At 42.4% G+C, this 27,081-nt stretch overlaps 1 protein-coding gene and 1 long non-coding RNA gene across 2 annotated transcripts in view; one reads left to right on the forward strand and one right to left on the reverse strand.

The window, feature by feature from the left end:
• The window catches only part of FGD3 (FYVE, RhoGEF and PH domain containing 3), a 281,833-nt gene that overhangs the window by 250,510 nt on the left and 4,242 nt on the right, over window positions 1–27,081 (reverse strand). The gene's annotated exons all lie outside the window — the stretch shown is intronic.
• The window catches only part of LOC115091053, a 36,606-nt gene continuing 26,779 nt past the window's right edge, over window positions 17,255–27,081 (forward strand). Inside the window, exon 1 of the long non-coding RNA XR_003856594.1 lies at window positions 17,255–17,335. This is a non-coding gene — a long non-coding RNA (uncharacterized LOC115091053). The remainder of the gene's footprint in view (window positions 17,336–27,081) is intronic.

Here is a 27,081-nt window from a genome sequence, read left to right on the forward strand (position 1 = left end):
AGGACGATTTTTTTTCCGGCTGCCCCGAAACGAAAATCCCAAACCCACCCCAACCCTTCAAATTTAATTAATTACAACCCCCCCACCCTCCCGACCCCCCAAAACTTGCCGAAAGTCCCTGGTGATCCAGCAGGGGTCCCCGGCAGCGATCTCCCACTCTCAGGCAGTCGGCTGCCAGTAATCAAAATGGTGCCGATGACCCTTTGCCCTTACCATGTGACAGGGGCTATCGGTGCCATTGGCCAGCCTCTGTCACATGGTAGAAGCAATGGACGACCGACACCGGGTACAGGTTCAAAAACCATTTAACCAGACAACTCACAAGTTATCCGTCTAAATGGATTAAACGCCATATTGAGCCTAAATTATAGCCAATTATGTTAGCTGCTGGAAGCAGGTCTAAAGTTATTTGGCCTTGTGGAGCCTTATAACTTTGGACTTTACCAGATATATTCTTTTTTGAATATATCTGGTTAAGTTATGTTCCCTTAAAAAAAAAAAAAAAAAAAAATTGCAGCCTGTTCCTCACCTCCCTCCCAGCACCTGAGCTGCCAAGGCCCAACTAGTCACCCCCCCCCCCCCCCCCCAAATGGGCCGTTCAGTGTAAAAACGTAACTTTTTCACACTGGGAATCCCCCTGCCCCAACTTTCCCTTATAAATCTAAAATTTCCAAATCGCATCCCCCCCACGCCCACCCCAACCCTTTCCCTTCTCCTCCGTTCCATACTTTTTTTTTCAAGTTGGTCTCTAGGTTCGCAGTAGCCTCATACCGCTATCCGGGACTGGTGCTTCTGGGGACGCCTCTGCCATTGTTAGGCAACTACAATGGAGGCTTCCCCAGCAGCCCGATGAAGGAATAAGCTGAATGCATCCCATTAGCAGAGACACCATGTCATAATCTACTCCCATCGTAGCTGCCTAACAATGGAGGAGGCATCCCCAGAAATGCCGGTTCCGGATTGCGGTAGGAGGCTACCGTGATCCTAGAGACCAACTTGAAAAAAAGGTATGGGGCAGGGGGAGGTATATCTGGGTTATTTACTCTTTCAGATAATAGAAGGACTAGGGAGCACTCCATGAAGTTAGCATGTGGCACATTTAAAACTAATCGGAGAACGTTCTTTATCACTCAATGCAGAATTAAGCTCTGGAATTTGTTGCCAGAGGATGTGGTTAGTGCAGTTAGTGTAGCTGGGCTTAAAAAAGGATTGGAGAAGTTCTTGGAGGAGAAGTCCATTACCTGCTATTAATTAAGTTGACTTAGAAAATAGCTAACTCCCTTTTACCTAGGAGCAGGAACTGGAAACCTGGTGGGAGGAAGAGGTACTTGATTGCTTTATATACCGTCACTAGTTCACAACGGTATACAGGTTTCATAGCTTTCAGTCTCTAATTGTCTCTAACATGTGTCAGAGGAAAGAATCCCCCCCCCCCCCCCCCCTCACTCTAATCTTTTTTTTCCCAGTCCTGGCACGGCCTGCAGAGTCTCCAAGAAGAGAAACCACCAAGAAACCGGTTTGGGGCAAATTCGGCAACCTTTTCAGCTCCACCCAAGGGAGAAGCAGAACCAAGAGCGTCCCGGGATCGCCTGTCAGCCCGAATGGCAAGAAACTTTCTCTTAACCAGCAGCAAGAACGGGGAACAGAGCCACAGCCCGGCCCCCTCTGCTGGAGCTGCCCTCTGTTCAAGAAGGAGAGGAGCAAGTGCAGACTCCAGAAGAGAACCCTCTGCCCTTGGCCTCAGATGGCTCCAGCCCAGCTCCCATCCAGCAGAGAAATGCGAGACACGCCACCAACACACCTGGCAAGAAAGGGCTCGAGGCAGCCAGGGCAAAAGGGGCCGGTGGCCAAACCCATCACCGGCAGCTCTGCGGTGAACTGGTCCCGGGGCCATCATCACTACTTCAGGAGTGCAACCCACCCCTGCAAAGTCCCAGACGGACAGCTGCAGCAGCCCGGATCAGAGTCCCTCTGGGGAGAGCAGTTATGCCAAGGCCAGAAGCTGGCCCCCCCATCGCGGATGCCAGCCCAGCCAAGATACTAAAGGTGGATATCTACAGGAGCAAAACCCAAGACAAAACGCACCCCTCTCACCCAAGAGCATGGAGAGGGGCATGAGCCTGGGCAGTGGCGGCAGCAGGAGATTGGAAGAAGAGGAAAGCAAATCGCTGCGTTACCCAAACTGTGGAAGAAGAGGAGGGCAGTGCGGTACCTGGAGGAATTTTAAAACCTCCACTGGGCCCACCTTCAGCACCACATCAGTGTACTGCCCCTCTCAACTGGGTCACGTCAAGATGACCTCATCGCTCCCAGCACCGGACCAAATCAAGAGGGGCTGCGTCATTGCCATCCGACCCACGCTCACCACACTACCACGATGCATGTTGTGGGACCTAGACTGCGGCCACCCAGGTAAATAGGGAGGTGTCAGGAAGGAGGGCAGCTGCCCAGCTGGGTGCCATGTGCACCCATTATTTGCGGCACCTGTGCATGTGCTGGGGGAGCCACCCATTTTTCCCCAGTTCCATTTCCTGGAACATGGAGATCTGCATACTATCGACCAGGTACCAGCAAAGGGAATGTCATGCATTTTTTTTTTGCGACTGTCTAATTATTGACAGACTGGAGGGAAGTCCAGCATGCTTACATCAGTAGGAGTTGCCACAGCAGTAGCAGAAGCCTCAGCCGCATTTCCTTCTGCCCCCGGAGATAGAATATGCCACCCTTACATTACATCCGAGCTCCGCTGTGCCCATCAAACAGCGGACTCCAAGTCAGGCCTCAAGCATTGCAGCTGCAAAGTTCAAAGAGTCACAAAATGTTTATTGTGGATACAAGCTGCAGCACCCAGTCACCCGTGCGCCCCCCCCTCCCCCCCCAACCAATCTTAGACGGTCCAGTTATGTATTCTACCTAGGGAAGCAGATATCTGCAGCCCCAGGGGTTACACATGGCCAGGAGATTCTTGGCAACATCAGCCTGCCCACTGCCTCTGCAGCTTTCACTGTGTGGTTGCCCCAAGGGCAGACTGCTGAGATCCTATCATGGGCTCCTGCCCTGGCCCATATACAACCCTCCTAGAATGGAGAGGGCTAAGGCATTGGTACTCATAGTACCTAGGGAAGAGTAAAAACCTAAATCTATCACAGATGGTCAAGCCCATATGATCATTATCGTGGTTGCTTTTAACAGCAGGAGGTGGCGATGATAAAAAAAAAACCACATACATTGAGTGGGTAAGCTAACCAAATAAATTTAATCAATTATCTTTACATGTATATTCAGCTGCACTGCACATTGCCAGCTGAATAGTCAGCTAAATCTACCTGCTCAAAATCTGAGCCCGTAGGTTTAGGCATTTACATGGCTTTGTTACCTGATACCACTGAATATCATACTAAACAGGCTAAATTTGAAATCCTGCTCCATGAAATGTCTCCGACCCAGCCCCTTTTCACTTGGTTAAGTTTCAAATATGTAGATTTACCTGGCTAAAATAAGATTTTAGAATATTGACTCCACAGCATATAAAGCATTATGACATCCAAGAATACACCATAAAACAAAATCAATGCCAACCAAAACAGACTCTCCACCTAGACCCTGCTCTGCTTCCCAGCAGCACACCATGGAAATTGCTGGCTGACCTATTTGTTCAGACAAACTTTATCTCATTCAGTCCTCTGCTAATCTCTTTAACTGTGACCTTCCCTTGATATTTGGCTTCACCGCCCACATTAGAGAATGGAGACAGTATTTTTGGGTTGTTTTTATTTTTATACATATGGGTAATGAGTTCAATGAAACAATGAAAAACTGACAATTTTTTTCTTGAAGCATGAGTACATTTTTTTTCTTTCTTTTTTTAAATTTGCTTCTTTTGCCCCTACTTTCTCCACCCAAAATTGATAAGGACAGATTTCAGCATATATGTACCTAAATAAACTGTGAAAAGATAAAGCAACTTTTTTACATCGGCCCCATAGCTAGCATAAAAACACTTCCAAAAGGTTACTTCAAACTATGTGTGTCTCAATGCTCCATTATTATTATATTATATTACATTTCTTTTTCTGTGTGTATCATGCAGCCTTTTTATAATGTGCTCATATGAACTCCTCCCCCCCCATACACACATATTTATTATGGCATTTTTTATGAAAATCATTTTAAGTTAACATGAAATGAGAAAATATTGGCATATTTCATAAAGCAAGAAACTTAACAGAAGATTTGCTATAGTATCAGTATTCTTTCCTACAGCTTCATCTATCTTGGGGCCCAATGTAATAAGGGGGGCTCTGCAGAATGCACAATTTTAGCGGCAGTTGAGTATACATTTTTGTGCACAAACTGTACTCATCACGCAGCAAGGCAAAAAAAAGTGTGTGTATTAAACTGCCTAGTACACAGCACCCTCGCATGGAAATCCCATGCTAATGAAGGCATTGGGTATTAACCCCCAATGCAGAAAGGTACATTGACTCATGCTTTCTTAGCGTTGTAAATTTTACTCCTGGTCAGAGGTGGAGTAGTGTTACTCTATGAGGAGAAGCAGGAGTTCTGGTGCCAGGACCTCTAATCGAGATTGAGGCACAGAAAACATTTTTTGTGCACAAAAAAAAACAAACATGTTTTTCTGCACATAAATGTAACCCCACCCTGGTGTGCGTGTCCTGTACGAGTGGGCCATAAAAGTATTTGTAAGTTCTTGGGGGCCGGAACCCTGACTAGCTCTTTTCTGTGCCCCTTTTCCCAGGGTGAGGATCTTTTGGCTTGGGGGGAAAGGGTTCCTTTTGGGTCTCAGCTTAGGGATTATTGACTTCCTTTTCGTTATCTCTGGGAGTGGGGTAATCTCTCCTTGAGTGCTGCATGCCCAAATAAAGATGCTGGACACACTGGGTTAGTGTCCAAACAAATTTACTGAATAGGATGTTGCAAATGGCACAATAAATATGCTACCCAACGAAATAAGTCCAGGATAGGAAAATATAATAATATACCTTCTAGTTAATCCAACCCAAAAAATATTAGTTCTAATATTTGACTAATTAAATAAATGAACCAGTAAATGCATATCTAAAAAACTTTTTGTGAAAGAGGCATAACTATCATCCAGAATAGGCTATTGTTGCATGTTTTACAGCAACTTTCACTTGCCCATTTATTTTGTTATGATAAAAATGTAATTTCATGGCATGGTGTTTTCAAAGAGGATCCATGCTTTGCTTTCTATATCAGAGAGAGCATTATGAGATCTGTTTTATCAAAACCAAATATGGCCCCTTTATCTAAGTGGCATTCTGCTTGTGGGAAGTGCTCTGATTGTTTTATAGCAGGATATAGCAGAAACATCCTATTTTCTGATAATCACCAATGACTTTGCTGGTAGTTTTCTTTTTGGAACAGGCAGATCACTGCAATGACAAGGAGGTTTAAGTATATAAAATTGTTGATCACTGGTGTTTTCTGTCTGCTAGAAGCAAAGAAGCACACTTAAAGTGTCTTACATAGAGCAGGCCAACAAAAAAGAAAATGTTCAATTGAAATGTTGAATAAAGACAAGAGGAGTAGGAAATTAAAAATGTGGAGTCACGTTTTCCCTAGATCTTTAATTACTAAATGCTAATGGCAAACATTTCTCATATCACAAAACCTCTATTCAAGGTGGTCTGCTTAGTAAAGACTCACATTTTGAATTTTTCAGGGCCTGCCTCTAAAGTCCATAATTTTCTTTCAGCCACTCCTCTTCCAGATGTTCTGTAAAGATCTATTTTGTCTGCTAGTTGCTACTCTCAGCTGCACCTAATTGAATACAAAGATCTCTCTTCTCCAATTTTTAGAGACTCTTCCCGCTATCTGTGCAGGACTTATATCAGGGCTAAGGAAAACATCCTCTCTCTTGGATAAAGTGAAGTGGAGTTCCCAAATCGGTAGGGTCTTTTAGGATGGTTTTAGGATATTCAGTTAATCCCTAAGTTTGATGTAAACCGGCTTGATATGAAGCTTGTCATGAAGCTCGGTATAGAAAAATGTTAAATAAATAAATAAATAAATAAATAAAAACCCCTTCCAAACTGCTAAAAATGGGAACCGTCTATGGCACAGAGAGTAAATCATCTCTCTTTCCCCAGGGTGGGGATAGATGTCCCCTATGATGTTGCTTCCTTTACTCACAGTTAGCAGATCTTTCAGTGCCTTTAGTTCTTTCCTGGATCCCCGATGGGAGGGATCCCTCTGAAATAAGACAGGAAGGAAGGGCAGCCAAAAACTTCTTCAGAATCTTCTAACAAAATAGAGTCTTTTCCCCAAAACTGATATTAATGATTTTATTCTATGTAAGACAATTTTTGTTACTGTCAATGTTTTGTTGTAATGTAAACCGGAATGATAATTAACTCCGTTAATTGAACTTCGGTATAAAAAAGTTATAAATGAATAAAATAAATTAACACCGGAATTGTTCCTTGCAGCAGGTCACCACCTCTAGGGCAAGTCTTCCCTAACCCTGGGCATCCCAGACACAGGGTTCCCCAATCCCTGTACCCAAGAAAAGCCCAGGTGTCTCACAAGGCTCCTACCATGAAAAATCTCAAAAGCCTCAAAACAACCCAGAGGGATATCCCAACCAGCTAGCGAGCAGACTGGGATAGAAACCTTCCCGACCCTGGTCAGTATCCCCAGGCTGGGTTAGCCTGCTTACACTGACTGAACCTGAACAACAAAATCTAAGTTCCTCTCTACCTCCTAACTCTTATCAAACCAAAAGGGACTGCACCCTGAGCTCTCTGTAGAGAGCTGCTAAATAGACTCTCAAGGGGCAGGCCATTCCAGACCCCTCAAAGGAAGAAGCTGCATCCAAATAGAAATGGAAATCTCCCTCTCACACTAACCTGATTAACTCTACCTGAACTAAGGGCTCACCCAGGTCTTACTGGTAGCATGACCGTAGAGTCCACTACAGATATTACAAGAACTAGGGGGCAGGTTATGAAGTTAGCAAGAGGCACATTTAAAATAAATCAAAGAAAATTATTTTTCACTCAAAGCCTAATTAAGCTCTGGAATTTGTTGCCAGAGAATGTGTTTAAGGCAGGTAGCTTATCTGGATTTTAAAAAAAAAAAGGTTAGGACAAATTCCTGGAGAAGTCCACGAACTGCTATTAGTCAAGTTGACTTAGGAAATAGCCATAGCTTATTACCTGCATTAGTAGTATGGGATCTATTTAATGGCTGGATATTTGCCAGATACTTGTACCCCGGATTGGCCACTGTTGAAAGCAGGATGCTGGGCTTGATGGACCCTTGGTCTAACCCAGTATGATAATGTCTTATATGGGCATAGAATCTCTCTACTATTTGGAATCCTGCCAGGTACTTGTGACTTTGATTGGGCACTATTGGAAATAGGATATTGGGCTTGAAGGATCCTCAGTTTGACCCAGAATGGCAATTCCTAATGATATTATCAGCAAACTACACTGCTACTGCTTGCATGCAGTATGCTCAACTACACTCAATACACATACTTTTTCACAGAAAGCGGTGCTACAAGTTTCTTCTTGGAGGATGCACGCTTGCTGTCCAGCATAAAAAGAGAGATCATTGAATCAGTGTCATCTTTTCCCTGCAGGCTCTGCTGCTCTACACTGCCTTGCCATGTAGTTATTAATACAAGAGAAAAAACCGGGCTCTAAATAAATCTGTACATCCCCCTGCAGCACCTACAGAGCATCCAAGGAAGATGGAGCTCAGTGATTAGAACATTTCACTTTTTTCTATCGCATCTCACTTCAACTGTGCAGTGCCTGTAAATCACGTTAAACATCAGGATAAAAGAACTAAATGAAAGCAACTTCTAAACATTCTTTCAGCATACAGTGCCGTGCTTAACATGATCACATTTAATTTGTTTTGTTTTTTTTTACCCTAGAAGTATAAATTCACCTAAAATGTGAACTCATCCATAGCATGGAATGTCCTGGTGAGATATGCCCCAGTAATCCTGACCAGGATTTCTTTGAGCTTCCAGCTACTTCAGTTCTGTTGATATTCCACTCCACATTTGGTGACTGCACCATTAAGCTGCCAGGTGTCAGAGGTTCAGGCTCCATCACAGATAGACTGGGGGTGGGGAGGGAGCCAATATAATAAGCCATGCATGAAAACTATGTGCTGAATGTAAGCCTGCACTCTCTTAACGCATGCACTAAAAAAATAAATACAAAATTAACTCTTGGTGCAGTAAGCTAATGGTATGCTAACGCATAGGGAGAATAAAAAAAGCACACTGATGAAAAATGTGTACACAAACCAGAGTTAAAAATGTGTGTTTACCTTTTTGCATACGTTGAATGCACATTTTAATTCAAGAGAGTGATCTATGTGCAGAAAACAGCAGTTACAGACCAACCACTGGCCCTCTGACTGGGGATCCAGGCATATCAGACTCTAATGCCTCCAAATCATTCACTCTGCCCCAGTAACTTTCTTTTAAGGCAAACATATCGATCTGCCTCTGTTTGGGATCCATTTCTCCCTCTTCTGATCACATTCCCAAGTGTTCATTTTTATTGTAATAGATTATATGCTCTTACCATTTAAAACAAACATAAAATGTGTTTATCTTATTACAGTCACAAGCTCTTTTATTAAATATTTTACAACCACTCCTTCAGTGTCCATGAGCATGGGCATCTATGTGGTGTCTCCATGGGGATCCAGTAAGGATCAGCACCATGATTTACTTAAACTCATACTGGAATGAGAGGCCACATAGGAGGTGGTTTTATAAACATCCAATATCAGGCCCTCCTTACAAATACAATTTTTTAAGGAAAAAAAAAGGGGCACAGTAGAATGACTGTGTTAATTGCAGGGAAATTAACCGTCAAATATTTTTCGATACTGCCTAAGTCTTTCTAGACTTGCACAGTGGCTCTGCAGCACTGCTTTACAATGCTGTGCAAAAGACCATCATTCAATTCCTGGGCCAGCAGGGGGATAAAGAAACATAGAAATGACAGCAGAAAAGGACCAAATGGTCCATCCAATCTGTCCAGAACACTTCTGGTAGCATCGGCCACGCCATGCTGGTTACCTCCATGCTTATCGGTTGCCCAAACCATAAAAGTCACTGTTACTATCTGAATCCAATTCCCTTTACCTCCTTGCTGTGGAAGCAGAGAGCAATGATGGAGTTGTGTTAACAGTATGTAGGCTCATTGGTTAAGGGTAGTAACCGCCGCACCAGCAAGTTACCTCCATGCACTCTTTTCTTCATTTTCATCCTCTAGTTTTATAGGGATCCACAGTGTTTAATCCCATGCCCCATTGAATTCTTTTCACTGTTTTTGTCTTCACCACTTCTCCGGAAAGGCATTCCAGGTATCCACCACCCTCCCCCATGGAGAAATAGCAAAGGTGACATTAAAACAGCCCCTTTGGGGGAAGGAAGCCTAAGTCATTGTTCAATGCTGACACCTGTTGGCTGGAATTACAATTTAGAAATGTCTGGCAGGAATCACAGTCAGTGGCTCTTGACAAGAACCATCACTGCAATGGCTATTATAAAAATAGGGGAAATAACCCTGATAGTTGCGAATGAAGGCTCGTGGCACTGATGCCCAAAAGAGAATGGTTCCAAATGAGCTGAAAGACCAAAGAAGTAGAAAGGAAGACCTACTGGACCAAAAATATATATTTTTTAAAAACCCCTTTGAATATTTCTGAAGAAATATTTTAAAAATAATCACCAATAACCACTGGTAATGTAAATTCAGTGGCTCTGTAAATAAAGATAGTTACAAGCATTTAATTGTTCATTTTCTTTTTCATGAGACTCTGAAATCTTCCACAGCTCCCCGTTTCTTATAAAAGAACTTCCTGTGCTTAGTTCCAGAATTTTTCTGTTAATGTACTGAAGATTTTGTCATCAAAAAGAATCTTTTCTCTTACTAGAAAATTTATAAAGCTCCAATTGTGCTTTATTCAATTCGTTCCTAGAAGAATGTGCCTCAAAACAATGCATACTTTTTTTTTTATTAAATGTAGAATCTCCAAAAATGTCTTAAAAAGAGAGATTACCATTGCATTGTCTGAAACCCATTATGTTAAGTACTATTAAGAAGCAATCTTTTAACATATATTTAAAAACATTAAACAGAAAATAAGACAGCAAAATTAATTCTCTCTGTAGACACCATTATGTATATACGGATGTGCAGGACCTTGGGACTCCAGGGTGCATTCACTTAGTCATGGCTGCTTAGATAATAGTAGATGTGCAAATTCAAACATTTTAATAAGTCTGCATGAAGATCCTATTTATAAAAGCAAACTGCAAAAGAAACCCTACAATGTGGAAATTGAAAAGCTATTTTCTTCAGTGTCTGAAGTTTGGAATGCACAAAGAGAAAAAGTCTTGCTCCCATTCCTAGGAATGCTCCAATACTTTAGCCAATAGCCACACCTTCAGTACTCGTGAGCCCCGTAACAGGTTTTTGGGAGGGGGGGGGGGGGGGAAGAGGGAAGGAGCATAAGCCTAGAATTGTTAAAGCAAGTAAATAACTTATCCAAAAATTCTATTTTCCTTTTGGGTATACAATCATATGTATTTTTTCAGCCTTCAATCTTGGGCTTAAAACTTAAATAAATAAATACATACATACATACTCTCAGCAACACTCCTTTGACCAGCAGTAGTGGCAACAGTCTTTTCTCTTCTCTAGAATTGCCTCTGTGGCATGTTGAACCCAGGCTGGTCAGGAATTCTAACCACGAGTGTATCATAACACAGTAATGCAGGGCCCGATCCACAGGGCCAGCCATATTTTTGCAAAGTTTGTAAGAAACAGATACATTTGAAAAGAAAGTCAGGAGGTATGCAAACTTCAAGCTTCGTCAAATTTCCAGTCAATAAGCAGGGCTGAATTAGCCATTATATATGGGTGATGTTATCTAGTGGCACCAAACAAACCTCTCTCTCTTAGCTAGTAGAGCTTTTGCAGGAATTCCCACTCAGGCACTGCCTCCCGGAGTCCCTTCAGTCTTTTTGTGCCCAAACATCAACACGGACGTGAACTTCTCTCTTTCTGCTTGCTCTGTAACATTTCATAACTTTTGTATTTAAAGTTGCCTCGCTGCCTAAGCCAACTCCCTAAACAGCACTTTTCAATGCTACTTAAAAAAAACAAACAAACACCTCTTCTTGCCAGACATCCTGAGGAAAAAAGCCAAACTCAATGGACTGATGCATGTAGGAGGAAAATGTCCATCACCAAAGGACATGACCTCAGACACTGCTGTCTGGGACAGACCACCTGTTATGATTGTGGATGCAGACCCAAAGATCAAGGGCCTGAAAAATGGAGGAGTTAGCCCTCCTCTCAAAATGTAGCCTCATCTACCTCACTGGGAATCGAGTTGAGCAGGAAATTCCTCCAAAATATCTCCATCATCTAGGGATCAAGTAGTAAAACCCAGCATGCATCAACGAAAAAGAAGCAGCACTCCATGGAACCATCGAACAGCCAGTGTAAAAAAAACAAAAACACACCAGAAGCTCAAGTGCATCAGCATCACTGCCATTGCCGCATAGATCTCCCTCTTCACTATCAAAGCATAAAGCACAGGCACCATCAAGGCACAGGGTCCAAGCGTAATTGACACAAAGGTCCCTGGCACCATTGATGCATAAGTCTTCAATACATTAAGCCCCCAAAACATTGACCTTTGGCCAATAAATTGTCAGAATAGTCAACTCAGTGTGCCACAGACCTCCTTACACTGTTGTATAGGAGCCCAGATTGTTGATACAAGCAGAAGGGTACACAATATCCCTGCTGCCGCCAAGTACTAGAGCACTCTCGCCATCAAAATTATTGAAACAAAGGATTACATCTCACAGCACCAGATCCAATTTGCTCCCTGGTTCCTCTCATCTCTAACTGGCCTACAATCCAGATACTGCAGAGTCTGGAAGATGTGCAAGATTTGATTCTGTATCAGAAGAGGATGCTCCAGTACCCTTGCCAGGTCAAAGGACATGTCAGCCTTTTGACCACATTGCGGAATTAATGAAATATTTCTTTACCTCTTTGGTTACAAATGATAAAAAGGGTACTTATCAACCTCTCCTTTCCAGAATATCCACTTTACTCCCACAAGGAGTCCCAGTATCCCCAGTTCACATGGATACTTCATCAATTTTTGCGAGGTGGTTCTAGCCTGCAGCATTCATGTGCAGTGGACTCCTGTCAGAGAATGTTCACCAGGGCTATACCTCTCTTCAGTCACCATCTTAATCATTGGTGTCTTGGAATAGTGTTCCCTCACCTTTAGGCTCTGAGAAAGGATGGATAGGGATTCCCTCCAACCCTCTTCCAAAACACTTCTACACCATAAGTCCTGTCCAGAAACCTGGAGTAGAAAAAGAACTCTGAGTAAATGTACGTAAGATTGAAGATCCTCGAGCAAATGGTTCTCCTTTATATTCTGTAAACATCAGTGGAGCCAGCAGCTATGCCAGTCCATAGTATCCTGCAAAAGTTACAAACAAGAATATGGGAAACTCCCATTTCCTATGCTCGAGTGGCAAGAAAACTTGACCTTAAATACAGAGTACAAAAATCCCCAGGGTTTAAATTAATGCAATTGCCCTATCAAAACTGTTGTATTGGAATCAGCTCTTAAAACAGCAAATAAAACAAAGATATGTTCAAATACTCCACCTAGGAAGGATCCCAGACTGTTAGAAATCAGGAAAGCAAAAGGTCAAATGGAAGAAAGGATTGTCAAAGAGGTAAAACGAGGTAACAAAACATTTTTCAGATATATTAAAGAAAGAAGGAAGGTCCATAGTGGTACAGTGAAATTCAAAGGTGACAAGGAACAATGTATGGAAAGAGAAACAAATAGCAAAAATATTAAATACTTCAGCATGGTGTTCATGAAAGAAGATCCTGGAGGAGGACAGTTGCTGGTATACAAAATTGTAGATAGGGTAGACAAAACTGTTTACAGAACAGAATATATGAGAAGAGCTAGGCAACCTGAAAGACAAGGCCATGGGGCTGGATGAGGTATATCCCAGGATACTGAGGGAGCACAGAGATGTGCTGGCGGATCCACTGAAGGACCTTTTCAATAGATCCACGGGAGTAGTGCCCATGGGATAGGAAAAGAGCGGTGGTGATCCCACTCCACAAGAGTGGTAGCAGAGAGGAGGCTGGAAACTACAGGTCAGTTAGCCTCACATTGGTGGTGGGAAAATTAATGGGGACACTGCTGAAGGAATATGAACCCAATATGATGGGTTGCTGAATTCTAGGCAGCATGGATTCACCAGGGGGAAGTCCTGTTAGACAAATCTGATTGATTTTTCTGATTGGGTGACTGAATCAAGGAAAAGCGCTCAGTGTGATCTACTTGGATTTCAGCAAAGCTTTCGACACGGTCCCGCATAGGAGGATCGTGAATAAAATGAGAAGCTTAGAAGTGAGCCTGAGGTGCTGGAATGGATTACAAACTAGTTCGATAGGAGACAGAGTGTAATGGCAAATGGAACTTACTCTGAAGAGAGAGCTGTGTTTAAGTGGAGTGCCACAGAGATTGGTGTTGGGACCGGTTCTATTCAATGTCTTTGTGAGCGACATTGCCAAAGGGATAGAAGGTAAAGTATGTCTATTTGCAGATGATATAAGATCTGCAACAGAATGGAAATGCCTGAGGGAGTAGAGAGAATGAAAAGTGATTCAAGAAAGCTAGAAGAGTGGTCAAAGATTTGATAGCTGGGATTAAATGCCAAGAAGTACAGAGTCGTGTGTTTGGGATGTGGTAATCCAAAAGAGCTGTATGTGATGGAAGGTGAAAAGCTGATGTGCCCGGACTTTGGAGTGATAGCGTCTGGGGATCTGAAGTTGGCAAAGCAGTGTGACAAGGCGATAACTAAAGCCAGAAGAATGCTGGGCTGCATAGAGAGGAATAACCAGTAAGAAAAAAGGAAGTGATGATGCCCTTGTACAGGTCCTTGGTGAGGCCTCACCTGGAGTATTGTATTCAGTTCTGGAGCCCATATGTCAAAAAGGATAGAGACAGGATGGAGGCGGTCCAGAGAAAGGTGATGAAAATGGTGTGGGGTCTGTATCGTAAGACCTATGAGGAGAGGCTGAAGGTTCTGAATATTATATCATGGAAGAAAGGAGGTGCAGGAGATATATGATACAGACCTTCAGCTACTAAAAGGTTTCAATGATGTATGGACTTTGAACAATTTCTGTTGGAAAGAAAACAATAGAACTAGGGGTCACGAAATAAAACTCCAGGGGGGACGACACAGAACCAATGCCAGGAAATATTTCTTCATGAAGGGGATAGTAGAGGCCTGGAATGCCCTTCTGGAGGAGGAGGTGAAGAAGAAAACAAACAGTCAAAGAATTCAAATGGGCATGGGCTAAACACTGTGGATCTCTAAAGGCTAGAGGATGGAAAAGAGTTAAATTTGCGGGGATTTGGGGGGGGGGGGGGGGGGGAGTACTTGCTGATACAGTGGTTATTATCCTTAGCAGAAGGCATACCTACCTTGTGCAAAGGTGGCAGACCTCACGTGTCACCCAGATAGGATTTTAGACAGTGCTGGGGAGCAGCCAGCTGTCGTGGTACATGTGGGCACCAACGACATAGGAAAATGTGGGAGGGAGGTTCTGGAAGCCAAATTTAGGCTCTTAGGTAGAAAGCTGAAATCAAGAACCCCCATGATAGCATTCTCTGAAATTCTCCCTGTTCCATGCGCAGGTCCCCAAAGACAGGCAGAGCTCCGGAGTCTCAATGCGTGGATGAGACGATGGTGCAAGGAAGAGGGATTCAGTTTTGTTAGGAACTGGGGAATCTTTTGGGGAAGGGGGAGTCTCTTCCGAAGAGATGGGCTCCAGCTTAACCAGTGTGGAACCAAGCTGCTGGCACTAACTTTCAAAAAGGAGATAGAGCAGCTTTTAAACTAAATCAAAGGGGAAAGCAGACAGTCACTCAGCAGCACATGGTTCGGAGGGAGGTATCTTCGAAGGATACTAATGAAGCATTAGAGTTAGGGCATCCCAACAGACAGGTTCCAATAATAAAAAAAAAAAAAAGTAGTTCAGTGCCTATAATTAAAAACTCACCTGAGCTAAAAGATTTCAATTTATCCCTGTCAACTGAAAAGCAGAATCTTAATACAAGCAAAAAACACACTTTGAAATGTTTGTATGCTAATGCTAGAAGTCTAAGAAGAAAGATGGGAGAATTAGAGTATATAGCAGTGAATGACTACATAGACTTATTTGTTATCTCAGAGACATAGTGGAAAGAAGATAACCAATGGGATAGTGCTATTCCAGGGAACAAATTATATTGCAGTGACAGAGAGGAGCATCTTGGTGGCAGGGTGGCACTTTATGCCCGAATAGCATAGAGTCCAACAGGATAAAGATCCTGCATGAGATTAAATGCACAATCGAATCCCCCCTTGTATGTTGGGGGAAGAGTATATTGATAGGAGTATACTACCATCCATCTGGCCAAGATGGTGAGATGGACAGTGAAATGCTAAGAGAAATTAGGGAAGCTAACCAAATTGGTAGTGCAGTAAAGAGTCTGTAATAGGCATGGACATGGTTAAAAAATACCATCCTAGAAGCAGAGTCCATATGTATTCCTTGCATTAAAAAGGTAGAAGGTCAAACGATTGCCAGCACAGCTAAAAAGTGAGGTGAAAGAGGCTATTTTAGCAAAAAGATATTCATTCAAAAATTGGAAGAAGGATCCATCAGAAGAAAACAGGATTAAGCCTAAGCATTGGCAAGTTAAATGTAAGACATTGTTAAGACAGGCTAAGAGAATTTGAAAAGAAATTGGCAGTAGAGGCAAAAAACTCACAATAAAAACATTTTTTAAATATATCTGAAGCAGAAAGCCTGCGAGGGAGTCAGACCGTTAGATAATCGAGGAGTTAAAGAAGCATTTAGGGAAGATAAGGCCATCGCGGAAAGATTAAACAATTTCTTTTATTTGGTGTTTACTGAAGAGGACGTTGGTGAGATACTCGTTCCGGAAATGCTTTTCCAGGGTGATGATTCAGATGGAATCATCTGAATCATCACGGTGAACCTGGAAGATGTGGTAGGCCATATTGACAAACTGAAGAGTAGTAAATCACCCGGACCTGATGGCATACACCCCAGGGTTCTGAAATAACTAAAAAAAAAAAAAAAATGTAATTTCTAATTTCAGACTTAGGTTACAAATTAACTGAAATATCATTAAAATCATCTGATGTACCTGAAGATTGGAAGATGGCCAATGTAATGCCAATATTTAAAAAGGGATCCAGGGGTGATCCAGGAAACTATAGACCAGTGAGCTTGACTTCAGTGCTGCAAAAAATCATGGAAACTATTATAAAGAATAAAATCACAAAACATTTAGATAAACATGGTTTAATAGGACACAGCCAGCAAGGATTTACCCAAGGGAAGTCTTGCCTCACAAATCTACATTTTTTTTGAAGGAGTGAATAAACATGTCGACAAAGGTAAACTGGTAGATGTGATGTACTTGGATTTTCAGAAGGCAACTGACAAAGTTCCGCATGAGAGGCTTATAAGAAAACTAAAAAAAATCATAGGACAGGAGGTGATGTCCTTTTGTGGACAGCAAACTGATTAAAAAGACAGGAACCAGAGAGTAGGATTAAATAGTCTGTTTTCACAGTAGATAAAGGTAAACAGTGGAGTGTCTCAGGGATCTGTACTTGGACCAGTGCTTTTTAATATATTTATAAATGATCTGGAAATGGGGAAGACGAGTGAGGTGATCAGATTTGCGGTTGACACAAAATTATGTAGCGTAGTTAAACCTCAAGCGGATTGTGATAAATTGCAGAAGGACCTTACGAGACTGAAAGACTGGGCTTCAAAATGGAAGATTAAATTTAACATGGACAAGTGCAAAGTGATGCATATAGGAAAAAATAAACCTTGCTGTAGTTACACAATGTTAAGATAGAAACTAAGAGTTATCACCCAGGAAAGAAATCTAGGCATCATAGTGGATAATATATTGAAATCGTCAGCTCATTGTGCTGTGGTGAGCAAACAGAATGTTAGGAATTATTAAGAATGAAATGGCAAATAAAACCATGGATGTCATAATGCCTCTGTATCACTCCATGGTGAGACTGCATCTTGAACACTGTGTGGCATTCTGGTCGCTGCATTTCAAAAAAGATGTAGTTGCACTGGAGAAAGTTCAGAGAAGGGCGACCAGAATGAAAAGTGGCAAGAACAGCTGCCCTATGGAGGTAAGCTAAGAAAGTTAAGGCTGTTCATATTGGAGAAGAGATGACTATGGGGGGATATGATAGAGGTCAACAAAATCATGAAAGGACTTGAAAAAGTTAATTTAAATCTGTTATTTACTTTCTCAGATAATGGGGGCACTCCATGAAGTTAGCAAACAAATCAAAGAAAATTCTTTTTCACTCAGCATATAGTTAAGCTCTAGAATTCACTGCCAGAGGATGTAGTTACAGCAGTTAGTGTAACTGGGTTTAAAAAAAGATTTAAATAAATTCCTAGAGGAAAAATCCATAAACTGCTATTAATTAATAAACAATAGTAGCTTGAGATGTAATTAATGTTTGAGGTGCAGGTACTTGTGACTTGGATTGGCCACTGTTGGAAACAGGATACTGGGCTTGATGGACCCTTGGTCTGACCCAGTATGGCAATTCTTATGTTCTTAATTGAGAATGACTTGATTACAATGTACAAACATTAGAGGAAACTACAGGGATTTCTTTAAATTTGTATTTTTAGCAGGAGATTTAATCCTGCTTTTGCATAGTTGCTACATTGTGTCCCTAATGGGATCAGGTGGCACAGGATTAAAATCCCCATTTTGTACAGGTTCTTAATCTCAGCCCAAAAGACTAAGAACAGACTATCCTCAGCTCATCTTACATTTGATCTTAGCCAAAAAGAAAGGGATCTTATGGAAGATCTTTATGCATCAAGGAGCAAGCAAGCAAGCGTTTGTTTAATGGGGGAAGAGCCAGCATGAATTTATCAGAGAGAAGTCATATTTTACTAACCTATAAGAATTCTTCAAAGACGTAAATAAGCATCTGGATAAAAGGTGAGCCAATGAACATGGTGCATTTGGATTTTCAGAAGGCATTTGATAAAGCCTCTTAGGAGACTTCAGAAAAGTATAAGCCATGGGATAGGAGGTATTATCCTACTGTGGACTGGTAAAAAGAGCAGAACTAAACAGTTTTCTCAGTGGACAAAGGCAAATAGTAGAGTGCCCCAGGGATCTGTTCTGAGGCCCATGTTCAATTCATTAATGATCTAGAAAAGGAAGCAACATGATAAAATTTGCAGATGTCACAATATATTCAAAGTAGTTAAAACACTGGCAAACTGTGAGGAACTGCAGAAAGGTCTTGTGAGACTAGAGAACTGGGCATTCAAATACCAGCTGAAATTTAAGACGGACTAGTGCAAAATAATCCTAAAGATATGTGCACAAGGCTGGGTTCTGCATTAGGAGCAACCACTCAGGAAAAGGATCTTGGAATACATTGAAATCTTCAGCTCAGTATATGAAGACTGTCAAAAAAAATCAAACAATGTTGGGCAAAATTCAGAAAGGAATGAACAACAAAACAGAGATCATCATAATACTTCTGTATAGCACTCTGATACAGCAACACCTTGTGTGCAGTTCTGGTCGGCCCACCTCAAAAGGCACAGCAGAATTACCAAAAGTACAGAGAAGGGCAACACAAATTGTTAAGGGAATGGAACAGATCCCTTATGAAGAATAAGGAAACAGCCTGAAGAAGAGATGATCGAGAAGGGATATGAAAGGGGTTTATAAAATCATGAGTGGAGTAGGTAAATAGGGAACATACTTTCAAACAACTCTACGACTAGGGGACATTCCTTCAAACTAGCAAGTAGCAGATTTAAAACAAATTGGAGAATATATTTTTCCACTCCAATCACAATCAAGCTATAGAATTCATTGCCAGAGGATGTTGTCAAAGCAATTAACACCCTAAAGTTCAAAAGGGGTTTGGACAAGTTCTTGGAAAAAAAAGTCCATAAATGGTTAATAACTAGGTGACTCCAGGAAATCCATTACTTGTTGCTGGGACAGGCAACAAGAAAAACCTATTTTGGGATAGACCATAGTGAGAGACAGGATACTGGGCTTGATGGACTTTTGATCTGACCCATCATGGCACTTCTATGTTCTTATAATGATTCCAGTGTCACCGGAAGGGGGGGGGGGGGGGTGGAAAGAGGTAAAGGTGAAGGGAAGGAAAGGTTGCCAGGACGTGAGGGGGGAAGAGAGAAAGTATGCTGAGCAGGTTACAATGTATCTGCATACCTTTCCTAGCTTCCTCAATGGTCAACTTCAGTAGTTACAACCTACTTCAGGCCTGGGCTGCTACCACCCCATGCTCATTGAGCAGCTGGCCACATCCTGGAGAGGTGCATTACATCTGTATATCTCTCCCAGTTACCATGATATAGACCAGAGCAGTGGTTCTCAACCTTTCTTCTATCAGGACATACCTGAGAGATGACACTCAAATGTGACACACACTGAACACATGACCATCATGGGACTAAATATAAACATTAACTCTGCATCCACAGGAATCTTCCGCTTCCTAAAAAACAATGAGTGCAGAGCAGAACTAAGACATTTCCCTGTACAACTCACATATTGCCAATACATATTCTCAAAACTGACATAGTATGGCTCTTCTACCCCATCACTCCCCTCAATGCCCCCATCACTTCTCCCAACTATTCAATCATCCCTTCACATGCTCATATCCCTGTCCAACATTTCCGACACCCCACCTCTGCATCCTCTTCCCTGTGCATCCTCTCTCCCCTGCTTAACTCTCCCTGCCCTTCCCTCTCCCCTTTCCTACCTCTGACCACTTCTTTCCCACAACTTCTTGCTCAACATCCCCTGACCTCCCTTCTCCCCCAACCCAGCAGGCCCCACAACTCCATCTCTCCCTCCAGTTCCATCTCTCCTCCCTGCCCAGCAGCCCCAGTCCCTCTTTCCTCCACCTCTCCCCAACCCAGCAACCCCAACCTCCTTTATCCCACACCTTCTGACCCAGCAGACTCCTGACTATCTCCCAAGCCTTCCTGCCCAGCACATTTCTCCCTCCTCTTGGCTCTCAGCCAGCATAAAAGCCTTCAGTCCAATCCAGAGTCTCCTTCCCGCTTTACCAGCAGCAGATGAGAGCAAGAAGCATTGATGAGAGGAAGAAGATGAGGCAGCAGCAGCTGAAGTCAGCAGTGGATCTATAGAGCATGCACCTCTCTTCCTCATGCTCCTGCTTTCATGTCCAGGCCCCATGGGGTGAAGAGAGCATCAGCAGCCTCATAGCCAGGCCAAGCAGAGGAAGATAAAGTTGGTGTCCAGCCAGGACCATATGAACAGGAGTTGGTGATACCTCTCTCTGATCAGGGTGAAAGAGAAGGGAATAACCTCCCACTGGGCCAGGAAGAGTAGGAAGCAATCAAGGAGAAATCAGACAACTCCTGCCCAGACTGATGAGGAAAGAGCAGCCTTCTGCTGGGTCTGCGACATTTTCCGTGACCTCGCAACGGACTAGTGTGTCCCGACACACCTGTTGAAAACCACTGGTCCAGAGGACATTACAACCCATTTGGGTTTTCACCAGATATACATGCCATAGCATTACCTCAGGTCAGTAGATTTTCCCATTTTTTCTAACTACTTACATCTACTCTTCTTGATGCTAATTCTCCCCAATTTTACTCCCTGCTACAAACTACTGCTAATTTCAAGCCTATTGTCCCCAATCTCTACATTGTTCACCGCACCAGCAAGTCTGTCTTTTGCCCTGTTCACTACTCTTAAGCTTCCAAGTTTTATTCCTCTCATGCAGCCATCTTTACTCTCCCTGACAGCATCTCATTCTTGTCACAGTTGTCACACCTCCACCTCTCCTTCATTTTTTCCTGCAACTCCTCCTCCTCTAAGCTGGGGATATCAAACTAAATCCTGCCCTCCAAGGCAACTTTCACCCCATCACTACACATCAAACCACTACCCCTCCAATCTTATCCTTATCCCCCTTTCTCATGTGCCCTGTAGAATGCATGCTCTATTTCCAGCAAACTTACCTACATTCATGATCTCTATCTTACACTCTTCATCTTCTCACCTTGACTGAGACTTGGCTTTCCTCTTAGGGCTCTGCTTCAGTTGATGTTCATCATGGAGGTTATTTTTTCTTCCATATGTATGCCATGGTGGTAGTGGTATTGAACTGCTGCTCTCCCCTTCCTGTATGTTTCAATCCCTTCTTTCACCTCCGTGCCATTCCTTTTCTCTCTTTGGGGCCCCCCTTCCATTCACCTATTCACTCCACTACTTCTCCAGGTAGCTGCCTTGAAACCCCCCCATCCCTGATAAATCCCCCCTCTTCTTTTCCCACCGATTTTGATTCCTGGCTTTCCTTGAACAATCTTTCCCTACCCTCATTCTTAGGGAATTTAATCTTCATGCTGATGACACCTCTGATTCTTATGTCTCAGACCTCCTGGCCATAACTTCCTCATTTGGCCTCCAATGCTGTTCTACCTCCCCTACTCACCAACATGGCCATTGCCTTGATCTAGTCCTTTCTTCCAAGTGCTCCACCTCTGTTCTTCCTCTTTCAGACCATCATCTGAATTTTCACACTAAACCACTCTTCCCCATAACCTCATCCAGTCACCACCAATACCTTCACAAATCTTCAGGCTATCAACCCTTCTATCCTCTCCTCTATTGTCTCATTTCTCCTATCCTCCACTTCATTGTCTGAGTCAAATGAGGCAGTTTCTACTTACAACACTATACTCTTCTCTACTTTAGACACTCTTACCTCATCCCTTACCCATCCTGTAAAGCACACCAAACCCTAGCCTTGGCTTGCTTCCTATGTTCCTGAGCCCACCCCGCAGAGTATATCTGGCTAAAATACCATCCTCATGTCAACTTCATGCTGACCTCCTTCCAGCCTGGTATTGCACTGTCAAATTCTCTTGCCTCCAAGCCCTCACTGTTTTTTTGAAACACTCATTTCCCTCTTTAAACTGCCTTTGCCTCACACACACTCACCCGTACAATTCTTCCCAGACTATGGCTGACTACTTCCACACAAGATTCACAAAATTAGTCTTGAGTTCTCAACCAGATCACCTCTACCTCCACCTTCCCCACTTCATACCTCTCCCCTTCCTCTGGCACCTTCTCCTCCCTTTCTGAAGTCACAGTGGAGGAAACTGACCATCTTCTCTCCCCCTCCAAACTCACTATTTGTTCCTTTGACCCCATTCCCACCCAGCTACTCAGCTCTATTTCCCTTGCAGTCATCCCTTCTGACACATCCTTAATCTATCACTTTCTACTGCTACTGCTCCCTCTGCCTTCAAACATGCTGTGATCACACCACTCCTCAAATAACCATCGCTGTACTCTACCTGCTCTGCTATCATCTGTCCCTCTCCTCTTTTTTGCATTCTAGCTACTCGAAATCATTGTTCACCTCTGCTGTCTTCATTTTCTTTCATCTTAAGCCATTCTTGATCCACCAATCTAGTTTTTACCCTCTACATTGCACAGATACAGCCCTTACCAAAGTCTCCAATGACTTATTTATGGCTAAAACCAAAAGTCTTTACAAATAAATAAGTAATTAAATTCTTAACCTAGATTATGACACTGTTGATCACTAGTTACTCCTTGATACTCTGTCACTTAGATTTCAGAACTCCGTCCTGTCTTGTTTCTCTTCTTACTTCTCTCATCACACTTTTAGTGTATCCTCTGAAGGATCCTCCTCTACTACCATCCCATCATCAATTGGTGTGCCTCAGGACTCTGTTCTGGACTCTTCTCTCTCTCTGCACTCCCTTATACTATGATCTCTTCTCATGGCTTTCATTACCATCATTATGCTTATGACTCCCAGGACTACCTCTCTTCACCAGAAATTCCATTAGGAATACAGTTCCAGTCTCAGCCTGCTTGTCTGAAACCACTGCCTGGCCTAGACAGAACTCCTTATCTCCCCCCCCCCCCCCCCCCAAAACCCACTTACCCTCCTTCCACCTTTTTCTGTTTTTGTGGATAAAACAGATATCCTCTAAGGCCCCTCAGACTGTAATCTTGGAGTCATCTTTGACTACTCTCTTTCCTGCTCTAAACATAGCCAAAACACTTACATTTTGTGACATTTCTCTCTAACATCACCAAAGCCTGTTCTTTCCTTCCTGAACTCACTACCAGAAACTGTATCCACTTTCTCATTAACTCCTGCTTAGACTTCTGCAACCTGCTCCTCACAAGTCTCTTGGTGGCCCATCTCTCTCCACTACAATCTATCCAAAATTCAGATGTATGACTTTTCTTTTGCCAATGTTAATACAACCATATAAACCCTCTTCCTAAATCCGTACATTATTTCCCTATCCATTTTTATATATGGTTCAAGCTCCTGTTATTGACTTACAAGAGCCTTCACTCTGCAGATCCTCACTACATACTGCCTCATGAACTCCGTTCATCCAGCAAATCACTCATCTAAAAAATAGAAACAGAAATGTGATGGCAGAAAAAGACCATATGGCCTATCTATGGCCATCCACCCAACTAATTCAGCTTTACAATTCCTATCACTCCCTCACAGATCCGCTGTGTTTATCCCATGCTTTCTTGACTTCAGTTACTGTTGTCGTCTCCACCACCTCCATGGGGAGATTGTTTCATGCATCTACCACCCTCTCTCTATAAATAAATATTTCCTTAGTTTACTTCCAAGTCTACCGCCTTTCATCTTCATCCCAAGACCCTTCTTTCTAGAGTCTCTTTTCCATTGAAAGAGGCTCGCCTCCTATGCATGGAAACCTTGGAGGCATTTAAATGTCTGAACACATCTCCCCATCCCACCTTCCCTCTAGGATATTGTAACAAGGTGCTGTCTAAGTCTGGCACAATCTGTTGACAGTTTCCTAGGACACACACTCCCAAGACAGGTGCGTGCAGAAAAAATCACTTTGCCCTGTTACACTTTCAGTTTTGGCTTCTTTTCCTTAAGGCAGCAGGGTTTTCTTAGTAAGACACTTGAGTAGTCCCTAGGGTCCTTCATTTTCAGTTTAAACCAATTTTTGCCCATAAATTCCAGGATTTTTCCAAAGGTAGCATTCAGTTTAAACAGATATTCACCCTACTTTTAGGCTGATTAAAAAGCTGCTTCAGAGCTACAGATGCAGCGTTTCAAGGCCTCCAGCCACTGCTGGAAGCCAGCGTGGACCAACGTGCATGCTGTGTTTCAAGTTCCACCCTCCACTGATGAAAGCACTCACCCTCCATTGCCACCCATGCTGTTTCAAGTCCCACCTCCTCAGCTCCAAACAGCCAGTGAGTCTGCTGTCTGGTACCATGAATGTATTTCAAGCAGGCCCTGTCCACCAGAAGCACTTTCCAGCAGGCTGCTGAGGGAGAGAAGAAGAAGCCTGGAACCACCAGCGGGAAGGATGAATGCTGTTGCAGTGTGTTGTGAGAGGAGGGCGGAGGGAGAGGGATTCTCAATGGTTTGGAGGAGAGAGGCAGGCACATGTTAGGCAGGGGATGGGGGTAGAGATGAGGATCCTGCTGAGTGCATGGATGGGAAAATATGATGTTTTATTATCCTGGCTTCTATCCAAGCCAGGACAATATTTACCCAGAAAAATAATGAATCCTTTCCCCGCCCCCCCCCCCCCCAACTGATTTTCTCCTTTTTTTTGTTCTTTCCAAAAACATCAACCATCTATATGGTCCAAAAATTCACAAAAAACGCAGCTAATCCGCCAGGAAGACCTATTGTCACTACATTAGGCTCCCTGTTAGAACTATTGTCCACTTTTATTGATCAACTTTTGCAACCTTTTAAAGGATACAAAGCAGATGCTTACAAAATTACAATCCATTAAAAATATGTGGGGTCTGCCCTTTTGGTCACTATGGATATGCAAGCGTTATACACCAATATCCCCCAGGATGCTGTGTTAGATACTGTGTTACAAACTTTGGAAAAAAGACCACGTCCGCAATGAATACCTAAGGACTTCGTAGTGGCATTGGCAAAGTTGGCTCTTAGTGAAAAATGTCTTCGTCTTTCAGGGGGTGTTTTACAAACAAATTCAAGGCACTGCCATGGGGGACACCATGGCACCAAGACTTGCTAATATATATGTTGCAAGTTTTGAGGAGCGATTTTTGTATAATTCCACAATGTTTCAACATGTTTCCTTCTGAACCCGATACATAGACGATGTTTTTTTTCCATGGCATGCAGATGTTGACAGTTTACAACTTTTTCATCATTGGATCAATTTCCTTAGATCCTCATCTCCAATTCACCATGAGTTACCATTCCCATGATATCAATTTTCTTGATATTCTAATTAAAAAATAAGATGACATATTACGAGTGTTTATAGAAAAGGTTTAAGGTTTATTATCATTTATATACCGTTGTCTCAGCAAGCCTTCACAGCGGTTTACAACACAAATAAATAAACAGTAAAGAAATTACAATTCAATCATAAAAGAGAAAAACAGCTAAATTTAAAAGAAAGAAATTACAAACTCATAGCTGTTAAAATATAAAATATAAATAAAAACTATAAGACCAATAAGAACTATATAATAAAAACAATAAAACTATATACATTGTAGCCTTGCTTGCGGATTAATAAAAAGCGGCCTGCACTTAATTTTCAATGTATGCTGCATTAAATAACATTGTTTTCAGGTCTGCTTTAAATTTGCTTTTTTCTCTCTGTGTCCTTAATTGAGTTGGTAAAGAGTTCCACATCTTTGAGCCTGCAATAGATAATGCTCTCTCTCGGATCTGGCTGAGATGTGCTGATTTTATTGTGGGAATTGATAAAAGACCTTTGTCCGCCGATCTCAAATGACTCTGTGGAACATGCAGTCTCAGAGCTGCATTCAACCATTCTGTTCTTTCTCCATAAATTATATTATGGATTATACATGCAGCCTTATACAAGATTCTATAGTGAACAGGTAGCCAATGCAAGGTTATCAATGTCGGAGTAATATGGTCAACCAACAGAGAGAGACACTCTATTGTACTTTACCAGCTTTCATCCTCTACATTTCGTAAGAACCTACCAGTTGGCCAATTCCTATGCTTACGTAGATTATGTAGTGAAAAAGCAGAATTTAAAATCCAAACTGATATATTATTCAGGAAACTTTTAGAAAGAGGTTATCCAATGTCTACCATTAAAAAAGCTTATAAGAGGGCTTCCAACACTGAAAGACAATGGTTACTACTTGAAAAGGAGCCACAGACATCAATTCTGTTGGTGTGCACTCTGACATATTCTGTAAAAGCATCTGCCATTGCAGCAGTAATTCTACATCATTGGCCAGTCTTAAAAATTCATCAATTCTTTCAGGAAAGACCGGTGATAGCATATAGCCGTGGCATGAACATTCGAGATTTTGTGGTTCATTCATTTTTAAAATCTATTCCTACCACAGATGAATCCCCACAAGTAGGGCATTGGTCATGTCATAGGTGTGATCTTTGCAAACAAGCCATAACAGGTTCTTGTTGGTCTGATTGTAAAGGAAAAAAATACTCAAGCATACGGGATGTACAAAATGTAATATTAGAACGCGCCTTATAGAACATCACAGTTGCTTGAGGACAGCAAAGTTACAAGCCCCTATTGAGGCACACTGCGTACAATTCCACCACACTTTTGCAGAATTGAAATGGCATGTAATTGAGGTGGTGCAGCCAAACCCTCAAGGGGGAGACCCAAAGACAGTTTTGAACCTGAAGGAACAACAGTGGATTTATCAACTAAACTCTTCACATCCAGGAGGACTGAACGCAGCAATAGAGTGGTATTCTCTAATTTGATTGTATTACAGTGGAGGGAGGTGGGGTTTTTCTGTGATACATTATGATTC

The sequence above is a fragment of the Rhinatrema bivittatum genome, chromosome 4 (genome assembly GCF_901001135.1).
Source record: "Rhinatrema bivittatum chromosome 4, aRhiBiv1.1, whole genome shotgun sequence".
NCBI lineage: Eukaryota > Metazoa > Chordata > Amphibia > Gymnophiona > Rhinatrematidae > Rhinatrema > Rhinatrema bivittatum.